The 15,714-nt window shown below is 30.9% G+C and overlaps 1 long non-coding RNA gene across 2 annotated transcripts; it reads left to right on the forward strand.

Moving 5' to 3' along the window:
• LOC136970499 (uncharacterized) lies at positions 1-15,110 on the forward strand. Of its 2 annotated transcripts, none has more exons than XR_010879999.1 (2): positions 1-175; positions 14,433-15,110. It is a non-coding gene; the product is annotated as an uncharacterized lncRNA (long non-coding RNA). The 2 variants fall into 2 exon arrangements; XR_010880003.1 differs by lacking the exon at positions 1-175 and adding an exon at positions 1,906-2,078.
• Positions 15,111-15,714: the final 604 nt, after the last annotated feature.

Here is a 15,714-nt window from a genome sequence, read left to right on the forward strand (position 1 = left end):
GAAGAGCAGTGGCCATGTTGAATTTGACGTCGTGGAGTTGATCGGAGGTCAGCAATTATTACGAGTGAAAACAATCACAGAACTCATTCGACGTATACTAAGGATAAATCCTAAACGTTGCCAAACTGGATAAACTACCGGAATATCTACGAGATACGGTGGATTGGTTTATTGGGTGAGTGAATCGAGATCGGTGCCGGTAGCTTCAATATTTAATGTCGAGATAGAAAAAATAAATACTTTTAAAGGTCGGCAATCCAAAGATTTTCCGAATTACTAATTAATCTTTCATTTCTCCCAATTACCTTTCCGATATATTCATAAAAGTAATTATTCGGCGTGCGTATATACCTGTGTGTGTAATATACACACATACACACATGTACAGCGTTTATTTATATTATTTCATATGGAATAATATAAATAAACGTTTTAAACGATCTTAAACGCTATTATTATTGTTTGGTATATAAATACGAAAATTATTTCTCAGAAATATTCACATGTAATTATTATCTTATATATTATTTAGAATAAAAATAATTAAATTTATAAATCGTTAAATACTCGTATTATACGTCATCGAAATATTTTTGAAGTTTTCTAATTTTTTTTTCCAATAAAATTGTTCAAATACGAATACAAACGAATAAAATTTTCTTTTAAATGCTGCATCTGAAAATTTTCTTTAATTATTTTCTTTTTAGGTTAAAAATATTTTTTTTATATTTAAATAAGCGCATAACGCAACATTAGTTAAGTTATAACTATACTTTTATTTATGAATATTCATTATTGTATAGAATTTCTTTGTATTGTTTATAATAATATTTTAATATTTTTCTGATGTATTTCCGGGAGAACAAAATATTAATACGGAATTAGTGTCGATTCTTTCGTTGCCTTTTTTTTTTTTGTTTTTTTATTTTGTCGAAAGGACTATGACCCTGGTGCGAGGTCGGGTAAAATGGATATACCGTGTATTTTAAGATGTACGATAGAAATATTTATAGAGTTATTAATCTATTTTAAAATAAAAAGAGTAAAAAGTTTAACGTCCGAATTCGAATAAAGAAAGAATTGTGAAAATTTATAATAGATAAGACAATTCTTCGTGCGTTTTAAATGGAGAATTTCTATTTTAGTCGCCATATTTGCATGTTGGTTGGAGATTAATGATGTAATTTGTTAGCACGCGACGCTAAATATAAGAAAAATGAATTTTTCATTATATAAACCATCTTAATTTTGTTCTAAAGTGACTGAAATATATATAAATACTCTCGAAAAATATAAAAAAAATAATTGATGATAAATTTAAAAATAACTACGTTATCAACGGCGTGTTTAAAATAACTGGAAGCGGATTACGCACCAAAATCTCTTCTTCGTTTATACTCGAGAAATTTAATTAGCAAAGGAAATTATAATTTAATTTTTTATATAATATATTTTATATAACAATCGTGAATTTAGTCCGAAAACTGTTTGTACTTTTGAGAGATGTGTACGGTTTTTAAATTGGATATTTCAATGATTTACTGTACAAAAAGAACTACTCTGAAATTAAGAGAATTTAAACATAGAGTAAGTATAGAATTCTATATTTACTCAATGAATTTAAATTTTAACTTACGTGAAGAAAAATTCTAAATTTTATTCTAATTTAAATAATTATTTAAGTGTATTAATGACATTATATTATCGCAATATCCTATTTATATATTCGCATAATATCGATGTATAAGTTATGTAAAAGCGTGATCTATAAAAGAAAATTTGCTGTTTTAATCTTCTAGATTTAAATTTTTTAAATAATATTTTGAAATGTAAATTGTTTTAAAAGTTTTAAATACATAATTTAATGTAAATTAATTTTCTCTCCATAAAATTACGTCACCGATCGGTGACGAAATATTTGCATGATTTTTATTTTCCGATCGATCGCCGTATAAACAACTTTTATTTGATCGGTTGTTTAAACTGCACGTGGCGCCATCTGTTGCGGCGCATGTTAATCTCAGACCAGTAAACAAATATGGCGTCGGAAGTCGTGCATTTTAAACATAATATGGAAAGTATGGATTACTGCAGTAAAATTTTAAATTCGAAAAACGTGAACGATTTCGAAATATTTCTAATTAATTACGAATTATCAAGATTAAAAACAAAATAGTGAATGATTTATCCATGTCTGTGCCAATTTGCCAGGTTTTCGAAAAACTTTTCGCATGCTGCGTTAGGTTTTGTATATTATTACAAATGTATATTTATAGCGTTAAGGAATAAATTGAAATTCCTTATATTTAATTATAAAGCGAGGAGTTTCAGTTTATTCTTTCGATGGATAAATATTAAAATTTTTAATATTTTATAGTTTTAAAACATTTAATAGTTTATATACTGCAGGTAGGCCTACTGTGGTACTTTCAAAAATATCTTAAATCTATTTTAATCAATTCATAATTAATATTCCATATATCAGAATCAGATAAAGTGTGTTATTGGAAATCAACTTTGCCTTTGCCTATTTTATTAACTGGTACAAACTGTGTGTCAAAAGTTAACTGTTTAATAATTTAAGTATCTATGCAGATAAATAGTATAATCTCATAGTAGGCCTATATTTTTAATATATTTAGAACGAAAGTTGAATAGAATAGAATGAAATGACGTAGTGTTCGTGATATTTAAAATAGTCATTTTCTAATAACCTGTTATTTTTGCATATATATTTTACTTGTAACAGAGTCTGTCATTCTATGGAACGGTTGAGTAATTTATGGTTGTCAAATAATTTGTTCTGAAATCCAAATGTGGTTTTATAGATGTTCATGATGATTTTGCTAAAACAATGGCCGTGCAAAGAAATTGTCAATGTAGGTATGAAGCTTATGAAAAAAAAAATAGAATACTTTTGGATTGTTTGTGCGATACTCTGTTTTGTAAGTGTTTTTCTAAGACCGTAACAGAACACATCGGCATTCTATGCAGTAACCGATTTTGAAAATAATTCCTTGTTGATTACACTAAGATGAAAAGTAGTAGTATGTTCCTAAATTCTATGGGCTATAGGTTTTAATATTTGTCATTCCAAAGCTTTTTAAACAATTTTTTTAGAAAATGAGATAACTGAAAAATTTTTAAATTACTTTATTAAATTAGCTTTTTATAAAATTTTGGCAATATGATTTGAAATATATTTTATGTCAAACTCTGATTTTAATTTGAATTTGAATAAACTTTGGCATTTTTTCTGTTCGTAAAGCATTAAATTATTATTTCTGAGTAAACTATTTATATTCGGATTTAATCAATTCAAAAGGATTTGTAGAACAATTTTTTTTTGTATTCCACTGATTGTCAAAGGAATTTCTCATACACTGGAGTAATACTAAGCTTAATTTTTTATTGTTTATAATTATTATTCAGAATAATAAACATTCTTAATTACATTAAATATAAACTTAAAATTGACAGTTTTAATTTTCATAAGAATAAATAAATAAAAGAATATTCTAATTGCTAACTTACATAAAATTGAAGAAAACATATTCTTCACTAACCTTAAACTTTAGTTAAAAACTTTTTCACACCAAAATACTTTCAAACATCATCCATCATCAGTGCCTAATTTTATTATACAGTTATACAAAAACACATTAGGATAAATTTTAGAACACTAGTCCTTACAAACACCAAACCAGTTTCTTTGATGTTCATACTGATACATGTTTATCATTAGTTCCACTAACAATTCTTTCCAAGATTTGAATTCTTATCGCATACATAGTGTACGATACATTTTAATTTTCTTTAACCAAATTTCTTTTTTTGAGCATAGAAATTAAAATTAGCAGTAAATATATAACTGAACCTCAGAGTGCTTTCCAAGCCATTGAAAATGCATTTCTACCCAAAAAGTTAATGCAATTTTCTGTTTTGCTGTTAAATAAAGGTTCAATTGTTTCAGGGTTGAGAGAGAACTTAATCTCTCTCTTTGTTTCTAACAGATCAGATGATATTTCATGTAGTAACACCTCTATTCTTGGTTCTATTGCTACCATACCTAGGACCATGATATAAAGACCTTTCCTGATGTCAATTGTGTTTTTTTAGTCTTCTTGCAAGAGAACGGGAGGTAGTACTGATATATTCTCAATTGCTGTTGAATGTTGTATCATCTATCAGTATTATATGTACCTAGTAATGCAAGAGTACATTGCAGGTCTTTTTCATTATGTAATAACTCATATGCTGTCTGGTTCCTTTTAAAACAGGATACATAAGTAGATTCTTAGTGGATGACTAAGAATCTACTTATGTATCCTGATGAAGAGCTATACACTCAAATAGACAGTTTAATTTTAGTTAAAGCTTCTTCCCTCCAAAATATTTTAAAGGTCATCCTCAGTGCATAATTTCATTACTCTGTTTGAACACCAAAAACTGTATAGTGAAAAATTTTAGAACACCAGTCCTTTCAAACATCAAACCAGTTTCTTTGATGTTTGAAAGGACTGATATCTGTTTTACCATTAGTTCTACTAGCAGAATTCTTCTCAAGATTTTATGTTCTTTTGCAGTGTCTTTGATATAAGCAATTTCTTTAAAAATATCCTGAATGTACAATGCACAAAAGCTATTTTTATTGAGGTCCAAAAGGCAGGGCTTTTATATTGCTGTGAGTTTTACTCAAAATCTTTGGGATATGGAGGGGTATTTGCTCAGCTTCTTATAAATGAATGTTACTACCACTCTGTCTTTCAATCTAGGAAATGTCCTCTATATAGTAAAATTATGTGCTGTGGATGGTCTTACAAAGGATGAAAACATTCTGGAGTGAAAAACTTAATTGAAGTTTAAGATTAATAGACAATATTTAATAATAATAATGAAATTAGATTATCTTTTAAGAAAAAAAGATTAAATATTCCATCTTTAAGCAAATGTCCTAAAAAATATTTAATTTCATTACTTCCTCAAAATTAGGTTTGTTGGGTTGCAATTTGGAAAAATTGTACACTTATAAATTCCCACTGTTGTATGTCTGTCCATCTGTGTTTCCTTAATCTTGTTAATGGAGTTAGGTAGATGAAAGACAAGACCAGATATGGAAACCTTAGGGGCTGGAGGTCCCAATTAACTGTATATGAACTTCCAATGCAAACCAGAATTGTGTTATTTCAATTAAAAAATTCCCCTCTCCCAAAAATATTTGATAGATGACCAGCGCGACTCTGTTGTTAATTAAAGAAAAGTATGATTACAGGGGCAAGTCACTACTAATTTGACGTGGAGGGCATATATTGTAAGTTAAATAAATTAAAAATATGATTGACAATTGCAGCCTGGCATTGTGACAATATCACAATAAATAATTATCTGTTAATATTGCATTTATATTTTACTTTTAATGTCAGTAATTTTGTATTTTGTAATTTCTAAGTTTGTAATATGTTTAAATGTTATTTTGATTTTGTTTTTAAGCAGAACTGATAGTTATAATGGCCAAACAATTGTTTTTCAGACTAAAATTACTGTATTTAAGCTGTTATGATTAATAGTCATTTCATACAGTTATATGTTCAAAATATTCAAAAATATAAATGAACTATGTATTAATATACAATATTCAATAAATAATGCAAATAATTTTTAAAATAAGTTATAAATTATCCAAATCTTTTAAAATAATTAGTTTATATGTTGTTTATTTTTTAATTATTTAGACTTAAATAAATTTTTTGAAATATTAAAAAATATTAATGAAATACAAATTAATAGCAAGGTTGAGGCCGAAGTTTCAACCGCGAAAACGTGTATGTCGGATGTTCAGTGCCACTTTCCTGTAAGCCTTGAAGTTTGATAATGGCGTTTGGAACGTCGAGCATGATTCCACTGACTTTCCAAACACCATTGTCCAACTTCTAGGCTTATAGGAAAGCAGCACTGAACATCCGATGTACGTGTTTTTAAGTTTAAAACTTCAGCCTCAACCTTGCTATTAAATAAAATAATGTTAATTAAGAATTTGTTATAGAAAAATCTATTCATTTTTATATTTTTTAATATTAATCAATAATATTTTATTGTATTCTCAGTGAATATACAGAATACATGAACAATTAATGATTAGTAAAATATAAAAATACAAAATAGAAATTCCTGGATTATCTTGTCATTGAGGCAATGTTTATTTTTTTTTTACCTACTGTTTATTACATCATTTCATATTATTGTAGTTGTCATCAGTTATTTTCTAAGAATGACCTTAGATAAACATCTAAGGTTATTTTACATAAAAATTTTGTGTTTGAAAGATGTTATGATATTTTAATTCCAAAAACTATTCAAATTCTTAGAATAGTTTTCTAGAATGGTTTTGTAATACAGTAGACAGTCAATTTAATGGACAAAAAATTTCTGTTTTAAAGGAAAAATTTAGAATTTTTAAAAATTATGAATAGAACACAATAAAAGATAGGTCAATGAGTATAATTGCTAAATGTATGTTACAATGCTATTTTGTTTATACTTATACATCCTGTACATTTACACAAAAGAACATGTACTTTACAGGGCCGGCCTTCTCGATAAAGGGGCCCGGGTGCAAGAAACTATTTGGGCCCAAATGTTTTTCTAAAATAAAAAAATTTACAAACACGAACATATATTAATGCATGTTTATTTAAAGCGTGATTTTGTTCTTGCTAATACATTAATTACTTCAGAAAAATTACTAAAAATACTGCATTCTTGATAATGTTGGGGCCCCCTCAATCGCGGGGCCCCGGTGCGTAGCATCCGCCGCACCCCCCCCCGATGGCCGGCCCTGGTACTTTAGTAAAGCCCTACAGTATATTTTATATTAGTAAGTGTTTGATAATCTGAAACTGTTTCATTATTCTTATTTCTTGCTTAAACATTATGTAGTGTGATTAATTGATCACATGGCATTTCTTCATCTTTTATTTCATCAACTGAAATAAAAGATGAAGAAATGCCATGTGATCGATTAATTACACTACATAATGTTTAAGCAACAAATTAGTAAATGTTTTTTTACATTTTCAAATACTATATACTGTATTATTTATTCACATCATAGTTTCACCAATACTGTTAACAAGCATTGTTTCAAGAATGTGCCATAGAAACAAAAAAGGGGGAATTCAGTGCAAAAATAGGTTTAAAAAACATAACAAATATTGATTTCTTGTTGAATGGGATCCTAAAATTTTTTAGGATCTCGAGTCTTAATAACAGCTTTGCAGCATTCTGGTATAGAGCAGATGAGTTTCTTCAAGTATTCTATACAAAACTTGTGATACTAAATTCTAATACATTCCTGAAGCTGCTGTTTATTTTCAGTCCTCTTTTTGCAATTTTCATGTCCATAATATGCCTAGAGTTTTAAAGAACTCTTATCTGGCGAGCTTATGTATTTGGACTAGGCAGCTTGTAGGAATAATTTAATATAAACAACAAATTTGTTTGTCAGTTTAAATGTATTTAAATTCAAATGTATTTTATTTATGTATTTCTTTTATTGTTAGATTATAGATATATAGTGCTATATAATCTCATCACTAAAATTATAATTAAATATGTACTGTACATTTTATTATTATTCTTTTGTAAATATTTTTGTTTTCTTTTTGCTTTTAATGCAGGTATAATTGTTAAAAGGAGATGGAAATCAACTGTCAATTAACATTTCATTTTGATTGTAAAATAAATAATAAATAAGTGACAATAATGTTAACAAATCATAAAGGACACATTATACTTTATTTACTATCTTGGTGCAGTGATATGACTCATAGTAGTCAGGAAGATGTAGTATTTTCACTGAACAGTTCTAATCTACATGCTGTTTAACCCAGCTAACCTGCTATCTGCTCTTCCCATTTTACTTTCATTCAGTTCAAAAGAATTAGTAGTATATTCTTGCATGCTGAGACAATTTAGCATTCAAAATAGCATTTTCAAAAAAATTGAACATTTTCAATCTGAAGCATTCTTTGTTCAGAATGGTTCGTTACTTTCAAAAATATTCACAAACTGTTCACAAAGTAGTAATAAAATTTTTATAGAACTTTCATAAAATGTTATGATTGATTTAAGTGATAACAGGAAACATTAATATATTATGAAATTTTAAAAACAGAAAATTGTAATCTTTCACAAAAATTTTCAAATTATAAGAGAATTATGATTCTAAAAAAAATAACAATAAAAAATTAATATTTAATAAATTTTGTTGTTTTCTATTGCAAGTTCTGACAAAAGTAAACAAGAAAGTAGAGTATGAATTAGATTTAAAAATCAGTTTTTTGCAGAATGCAAATTGTGTTTATTTTTAGTACCAGTAACTGGATAATTTTCATATTGATTAGTTTACAAATTTAGTATTGTTGCTTATAATCTTCAGCTACTCATCTAACAGCATCAATAATTGATTTGATTGATTGAGCAATGTATGATTTTTTCAAAATGACTGGTAAAATCTGTCATAATATACATTATCTGCAATTCTTTGTCTTCAGAATAACTATACTTGATCTTATAGAATATCTTATAGATAGATAGATTGTTAATTACCATATAACAATATGGTAAATTCTATAATCTATATCTATTAAAGAGAATTTTTTTAAATAAAAACAAAACCTTTAAATACCAGTAACAGAACTTTAACGAAAACATTAATACGAAAATGATAATATTCAAATAATCAGTTTTTAAAATTTCGAATATCTCGCAACATAAGCCAGATTCATATGGTAGATAGACTAAAAATCATAAATGTTTTGATTATCATCATTCTAACATTCCATTTTGGAATTCTGTTTTGTTAAAAAAAAAAACCCAAGGCAGGCCTTGGTGAAGGCTGAAAAAGTTTCATGTTTTCGTTAAAGTTCTGTTACTGGTATTTAAAGGTTTTGTTTTTATCTGATTGCTCCAGTAATTTGAAAAGGTGATAGTTATGAGAAATTTTTGTTTGTTTGTTCACTATACACTACTAGGCCATTTCATCAATTGCTATGAAACTCAGCAGTTATTTAACATGCTTCTAACTTAGATAATGTCATACATCCCACCCCAAAATATTGATCGAATTTTTATATAGCAATTAATTTCTGTTTACATTTCCTTTGCTGAATTTACATATAGTGCCATTATTTTCAAACAGTTAAAAAAAAAAGTAGATAATTTTAAAAATTTATACAAAAAAAAAATGTGATCAACATAGAAACATGTCTGTACTATGTTATTGGATACAGAATGTAAATTCACTTGATTTATTTGTTCCTTAAGCTATAATTAGCTGTTATGTAATATAAGAAAATATGTAAATACGAGAGTGGTTTTTTCAACCTCCATTTGTCCATAAAAAAAAGACGTGTGAATAACAAAATGAATTTATTACCAAAAGTTAGCTACAAACCTGGTTACTTTTCGACATAATCACCATGAAGATTGAGGAATTTGTCATATCTGTGGATGAGCTTTTCCATCTCCTCTTCATAGAATGTTGCCGCCAGTGAATTGAGATGGCCTTAATGATGATGTTTTGAAGATCGTCATTAGTCTCAAAACCTCTGCCCTCCTGGCCATATTTTCAGTTCAGGAAAGAGGTAGAAATCTTCACATATTAAAAAGTTCCAAGCTGGGTGGAAGTCTGAAAGGTGGAAGCCTTCACCACCTTTAAACACCCAGTGCATAGCCCCAGTTTAGTGCCGAGTGACTTCCACCTCTTTCCTGAACAGAAAAACTGGCTAGGAGGGCAGAGGTTCGAGACTAATGACAATCTTCAAAACAACGTCGTTAAGGCCATCTCAATTCACTGGCGGCAACATTCTATGAAGAGGAGATGGAAAAGCTCATCCACAGATACAACAAATTCCTCAATTTTCACGGTGATTATGTTGAAAGGTAACTAGGTTTGTACAGTACCTAACTTTTGGTAATAAATTCATTTTGTTATTTACACTTGTCTTTGTTTTTTGGGCTATTGTAGCTTGAAAAAAAACCTGCTCTTGTAATTCTTGATAATTGTAATTTCTTTTTAGATGAGATAGCTGATCATTCTATTATTTCAATAAAAAAACTACTGTATATGTAATTCTAAACATACACACTCACTTCGTTTAACCTTAATATCCGGTACTTCTTGATCGTCCAAACGAACGTTTTCGTCCTCTCCGAGGACTGCCTCAGGTTATTCGAACAAAAGAATACATTAGAGCAGGATTCCAATTTTTTGAATTAATTTCTCGAGGAACTTTCAAAATATTCGAATATAATTTGACTATACGCGTGCGCTATGACGCGTTGCCTTTTTCGTATTCGTCACACACGTAACGCACGCGTGCGACAGAGTGTTGCCGTCTTTGGTGTTTATGCATTTTCCAGTGCGTCCGGCCCTGTATATTTCTAGGGCCTCTAGGGCCCTGATGTCATCCGTTTGCAATGCTGAGTTTATCAATCTGGTGTTGTTCAGGTCAGCGTGTATTTCCGGATCTGTGGCGTAGGTTGATAAGGCGGTGGTACACCGTTGATGGCTTATATCATACCTATGTTCTTTGACCCTTTGTTGTATTGATCTTTTCGTGGAGCCGATGTATACCAGTTCTTGCCCTACTCTGTCATCTCTTACTGGGATACTGTATACCCCCGGTGCTCTAAGAGGGTTCAATTTGTCTTTGGCGTTGCGCAACAATTTGTAAACATCTTGTGACCTTTTGTATGCCACCTTGGTACCCGTTTTGGTTGCGATTTCTTTGTATAAGGTCTTTAATCGCTGGTTGTACTCGACTACTGCGTATCGGCTGGTCTGTTCCTGCAACCGATTACCGTGTGTATTTTGCGTATCTCTTGGTCTGGCATAGGTTCCTGCTAGCTTTCGTATTAGATTTTTCTCGTATCCATGTGCTATCGCGATGCGCTCTATCCTCCGTAGCTCCCTCTTAGTATCTCTCATCTTGGAAGGGTGTGTATATGCCCTTCTAACCAAAGCCCGGAAGGCTGCAATTTTATACGTGTATGGGTCGGCTGATTTTGCTGGAATAAACCATGGGATGTAGCCAGGTTTATAGTATATACCAGTTTCAATTTCTCTTCCATTTAGTTTGATATCTATATCCAAGAAGTGGACATTGTTGCTAGAGGTTTGGTCAATTTTTAGGGTTAACCCGTACGGATTGTTGTTCATGTGATTTACAAAATCGATGATGTTCGTGTTCTTTTTCCATACTATGAATACATCGTCCACATATCTTTTATATAAAACTATGTTAGCGCTATATTGCGGAATGATGGTTTCTTCTAGTTTACGTAGAACTAATTCACACCAGATCGCCTGATAGCGGGCTGCCCATGGGTACCCCACGTTTCTGTATATAGGCTCTGTTGTTGAACTGGAATATGGAATTATAACACATGAGATGGGCTAGCTCGAGGGCTTGCTTACGATGTGTTGATGTTCTGCATTTGGCCAACAGGAGATCTCTCAGAGCGCAGAAACATGGTTCCAACTTTATCGATGGGTATAATGAGACAAAATCTAACACAGTGAAGAGTGCCCCATCTGTAAGCTGCGTTTGCCTTAATATGTCTATTAGTTCTGTGGGGTCCTTGACAATTAGATTGTAGTCCATTAGATGGTTCGTTGCCATTTTGTGGACCGCTCTCTCAAGGAGTCTCGTTGGAGACCTGGCCTTGTCTAGAATGGGTCTAAGAGACTGTGTGGGCTTATGTGTTTTCGCAAAAGCGAATAACTTAGGCGTATCTGGTGAGGCCACTACCATCCTTCTCAATTTCAGCTCCCCGGCAAGAGATGTTCTTGTAAAGCGTGTGCACCGTGCCTGTAGTTTGTATACAAAATCTTCGTCAATCGGTTCACATTCCGTGTCAGTGATGTATTGTTGCATAAGATCTCTGTATGTGGATTCCTTCAGCAGTACTAATGATCTGCTCTTGTCAGCTTTTAATACCGTGATTCGTTCCCTCCTCAGCCAGTTCTTGGTCTTTTGTAGAAGATGCCAAAAACATTTCTCTTGCGTTTTGTTTCTTTCGTCCGAACAGATTTCTAATGCGGCTCTCCATCTGTAATAATCCTTTTGGACATCATTCATGCCTCTGATCAGCCTTTCAATATTCGGCATGACATTATTAAGGCTTGTATTTGGGGTCCCCGGTGTATGCATCGGCCCATGTGCCAAGATTTTAATTAAACTGTCTGGCGGAGAAATGTTATCCCAGCATACTAATGGAATTGCCTGTATATCTTTTTTGACCAGTCTCTGCTTTTTTAAAATCCAAGCCATCTTTTTCTTGTACTTTGCTGCGAGGTTTCTCTTAAGGATTTCCTCAAACGCGGCGGCCCTTCTGTTTGCTTCCTCTAGCTCTTTTGAGCCTTGTTCCCATAGAATATTTTCCTCTTTGATTAATTTATCAAGCTTGGAATAGATGCACTTTCTAGTTGACCTAATTGCCTTTCCTAGACACAGAATTCTCAGCTTCGGTAGTAGGGATTCACATCCCTTTGGAAGATGTATTCGGTATATCGTCATAGGGAATACTTTGTTCCTCCTACATTCCAATAGGAAATCCAGTTTGGCTCTGGCCCTAGTTAGGGCTAGTACTAATCTTGTGTATATTTGGCCAGCATAGCCATATAAACTACCACATCTACTTGACTCAAATACCGGTTAACTTAATACACACTCACTTCGTTTAACCTTAATATCCGGTACTTCTTGATCGTCCAAACGAACGTTTTCGTCCTCTCCGAGGACTGCCTCAGGTTATTCGAACAAAAGAATACATTAGAGCAGGATTCCAATTTTCAGGAATGTTCAGGAATGTGTGAAGATCAGATTCGATCAAGAAGTACCGGATATTAAGGTTAAACGAAGTGACTGTGTATTAAGTTAACCGGTATTTGAGTCAAGTAGATGTGGTAATTCTAAACATATTACCATAGCCATTTTTCCCATGTCAGATTGACAGTAAACTTCTAGAATTTCTCCTGATGTAAAATTGTTTTTGGTCAGATCTCTTATAAGTATCAATAATTAATAATCTTTTTTTTCTGTATATATATTTTTGTGTATTTTTATACGAGTATATTGTAACATATGAATTTAAGATAATACTGTAATGAAGATTCAGTTTTTTGTGTTATCTTTATGCTGACTATATTATAGATGTTTATTATTCTAATATTTAATTATTAATTTATTATGCAGAATTTTTTATATGTTGTGTTTTGCAATATTTAATGTGTATATTGAACGTTTGTTAACTTCACTTATAGAATGGCTCTGGGGTTGAGGTACCAATGCAAAATAGTATAAGAAAATTTGTGCTACTTTGTTGTAAGTTCTTATGACTAACCTAACCACTTGTATATGCAGCTATATCCCAATGGTGAGATTGGGAGTCCAAATAACTTAACACTTTATTTTAACCAAGTATCCAATATTTATGGGAGTAGTAGGGTGAATATATGTTTACTGAATAGCAAATGATGACAATATAGAGATTTAACCTGTAGTGTGCATCTCCTCATCTGTGTTGAACTCTAGGTCAGAAGTCAATCTCTGGTGTCCTCTGCACACAGCTTCATGAATGAACATAAACATAGTTTTAAACTTACACTCATAAACATTTTATAATGTTTATGTGTGAACAACATTTTATAATGTTATTCACACAGATAACTAAAATCAAACAGTTCTTTTAAGTTTTTAGAAACATCTGTTACACAATCCAAATTTAAGAATACTTCAACAGGATGATGATGAGTATTGAGTATCAGATTAAGTCTTTCGGCAATTTGTTTCTCTACAACAGATTCTTGCCTGCTGTTTCTGATAATTTCATGTCCAATGATTGTGGTGGACTTCTTCCTTTTTTTTTATTTATTTATTTATTAATTTATACTTATTTACAGCTATCATTAATTCTTCTATTGCTCTGAGTAGCAGAGAAACTTTCAGTCAAGTTTGAATACCTACATTTTAATTCCAATATTTGGATTTTCCCTGTTTTACCTGTTAGGATTAGGGCTTCCATGGTAAAACTTGTTTTGATGTCTTTTTTTTTGTACGCTTTTAATTAAACTTTCAGCTGGCAAACAGTGTTACCAGTGTAGCATTTGAATGGCCCTCTTTTTCATCTGTACCAAATACAAATGATAAAAGAGAACCAAAAGACTTATTATTTCATACCAAATGATTAGGACTATTTGGTTTAGTCTTACAGTTAGACTTATTCTCACTGACAAAAAGACATTCAGGTTCTAATGTAGTGAATGATGGTAGGATGATGTAACATTAGATGTATGTTTTGACTTTCTGTTGCTCTGAACTTACAATGGATATACAAGAAACTTAATTCAGAACCATTTTAATTTTCAGTACAAAGCACTCCAGAATTCTTTGCATAAACCAAAGGAAAAAAATGCAGAGCTGTCAAAGAGGACTTCTGAGGCAAAGAAGACACTAAGGAAGAACATGACAGAAGGAAATGTAGAGATAATTCCACTATGCCATCTTACCATCTTTGACTGCATCAAAAACCCAAAAGACCTCATTCCCTCAGACCAAAAGATTGAGTGTACCAGCAGCATGGAAGCTGTGGAAACTCTGCTTTCCTTGTATTTTCTAAAATATAAATACATATTGTGCAATTATTTTCATAAACAAGTTCTTATATCTTTGTTTCATGTCAATGTATCTATTTTAGAATTAAAATAAATAAACTGTTTATTTTTGTCATTTCCAGTATTTGTTTATAATTGTTATGGAAACACAGTTTCCCTATCATCAAATGTCACTGCATGCCACAGGAGTGTACCAAATACCACTGACAGATGAGAAAGCAGGCAAGAAACTATCAGAATATGTTGCAGAGAAACAAACTGCCCAAAGACTTACTCTGATACTCAAGAGTCCACCATCATCCTTCTAAAGTAGTCTTAAATTTGGATTGATGTAACAGACATTTTTCGAAATTTAAAGGAGCTGATCAATTTTAAACATCTATAGAGGGTTATCTTGTAGATGGAAAGATGAAAATAAAAAGTTCCAAAAACATTTATTTTTTTCAACAGTTTATCTGGCTTTTTTTATTTTATGAGTGCAAGTTTGACTTTAATGAATATTTATTATTTTGTTTGTTTTTCTCACGAAATATTCTAGGTAGAAGATTAAAATCTTTTGATATTGCTAATGACTTTATATTCCTCATATAATTTGGAATTAGATTAAGATTTACATTGCTGAATATTGAAAAATATTTGTTGAATGAGAGAATGAAGCAATAAAAAAATAAATAATTCTACTTTTAAAATTATCATTATACAGTATTTAAACTAGTTGTTATACAATTATCTATATACAGTCGACTCTACATAAGTCGACCCCCCAAGGGGAAGTGGAAATGTGTCGACTAAAGCGAAGTTGGAAAAAAACCCACAAAACTACAATTAATAAAATACAGTAGTGCTTTACACAGTAACATAGCCTTACAAAACATTGTGTTCTCCATTTACAATTATTCTGTAAACGATAAACTGAAAAATTCGTTTAGTGTTGTTTGTCTGAGCACTTAACTATCTCGACTTTCTTTTTCAACGAACATGAATGCCTTGAAAACATCATTTTCGCAATTGTCACTTGTTGGCAAGTAACGTCTAAG

This window comes from Centruroides vittatus, unplaced genomic scaffold, assembly GCF_030686945.1.
Source record: "Centruroides vittatus isolate TY-2023 unplaced genomic scaffold, ASM3068694v2 contig_10, whole genome shotgun sequence".
Lineage (NCBI taxonomy): Eukaryota > Metazoa > Arthropoda > Arachnida > Scorpiones > Buthidae > Centruroides > Centruroides vittatus.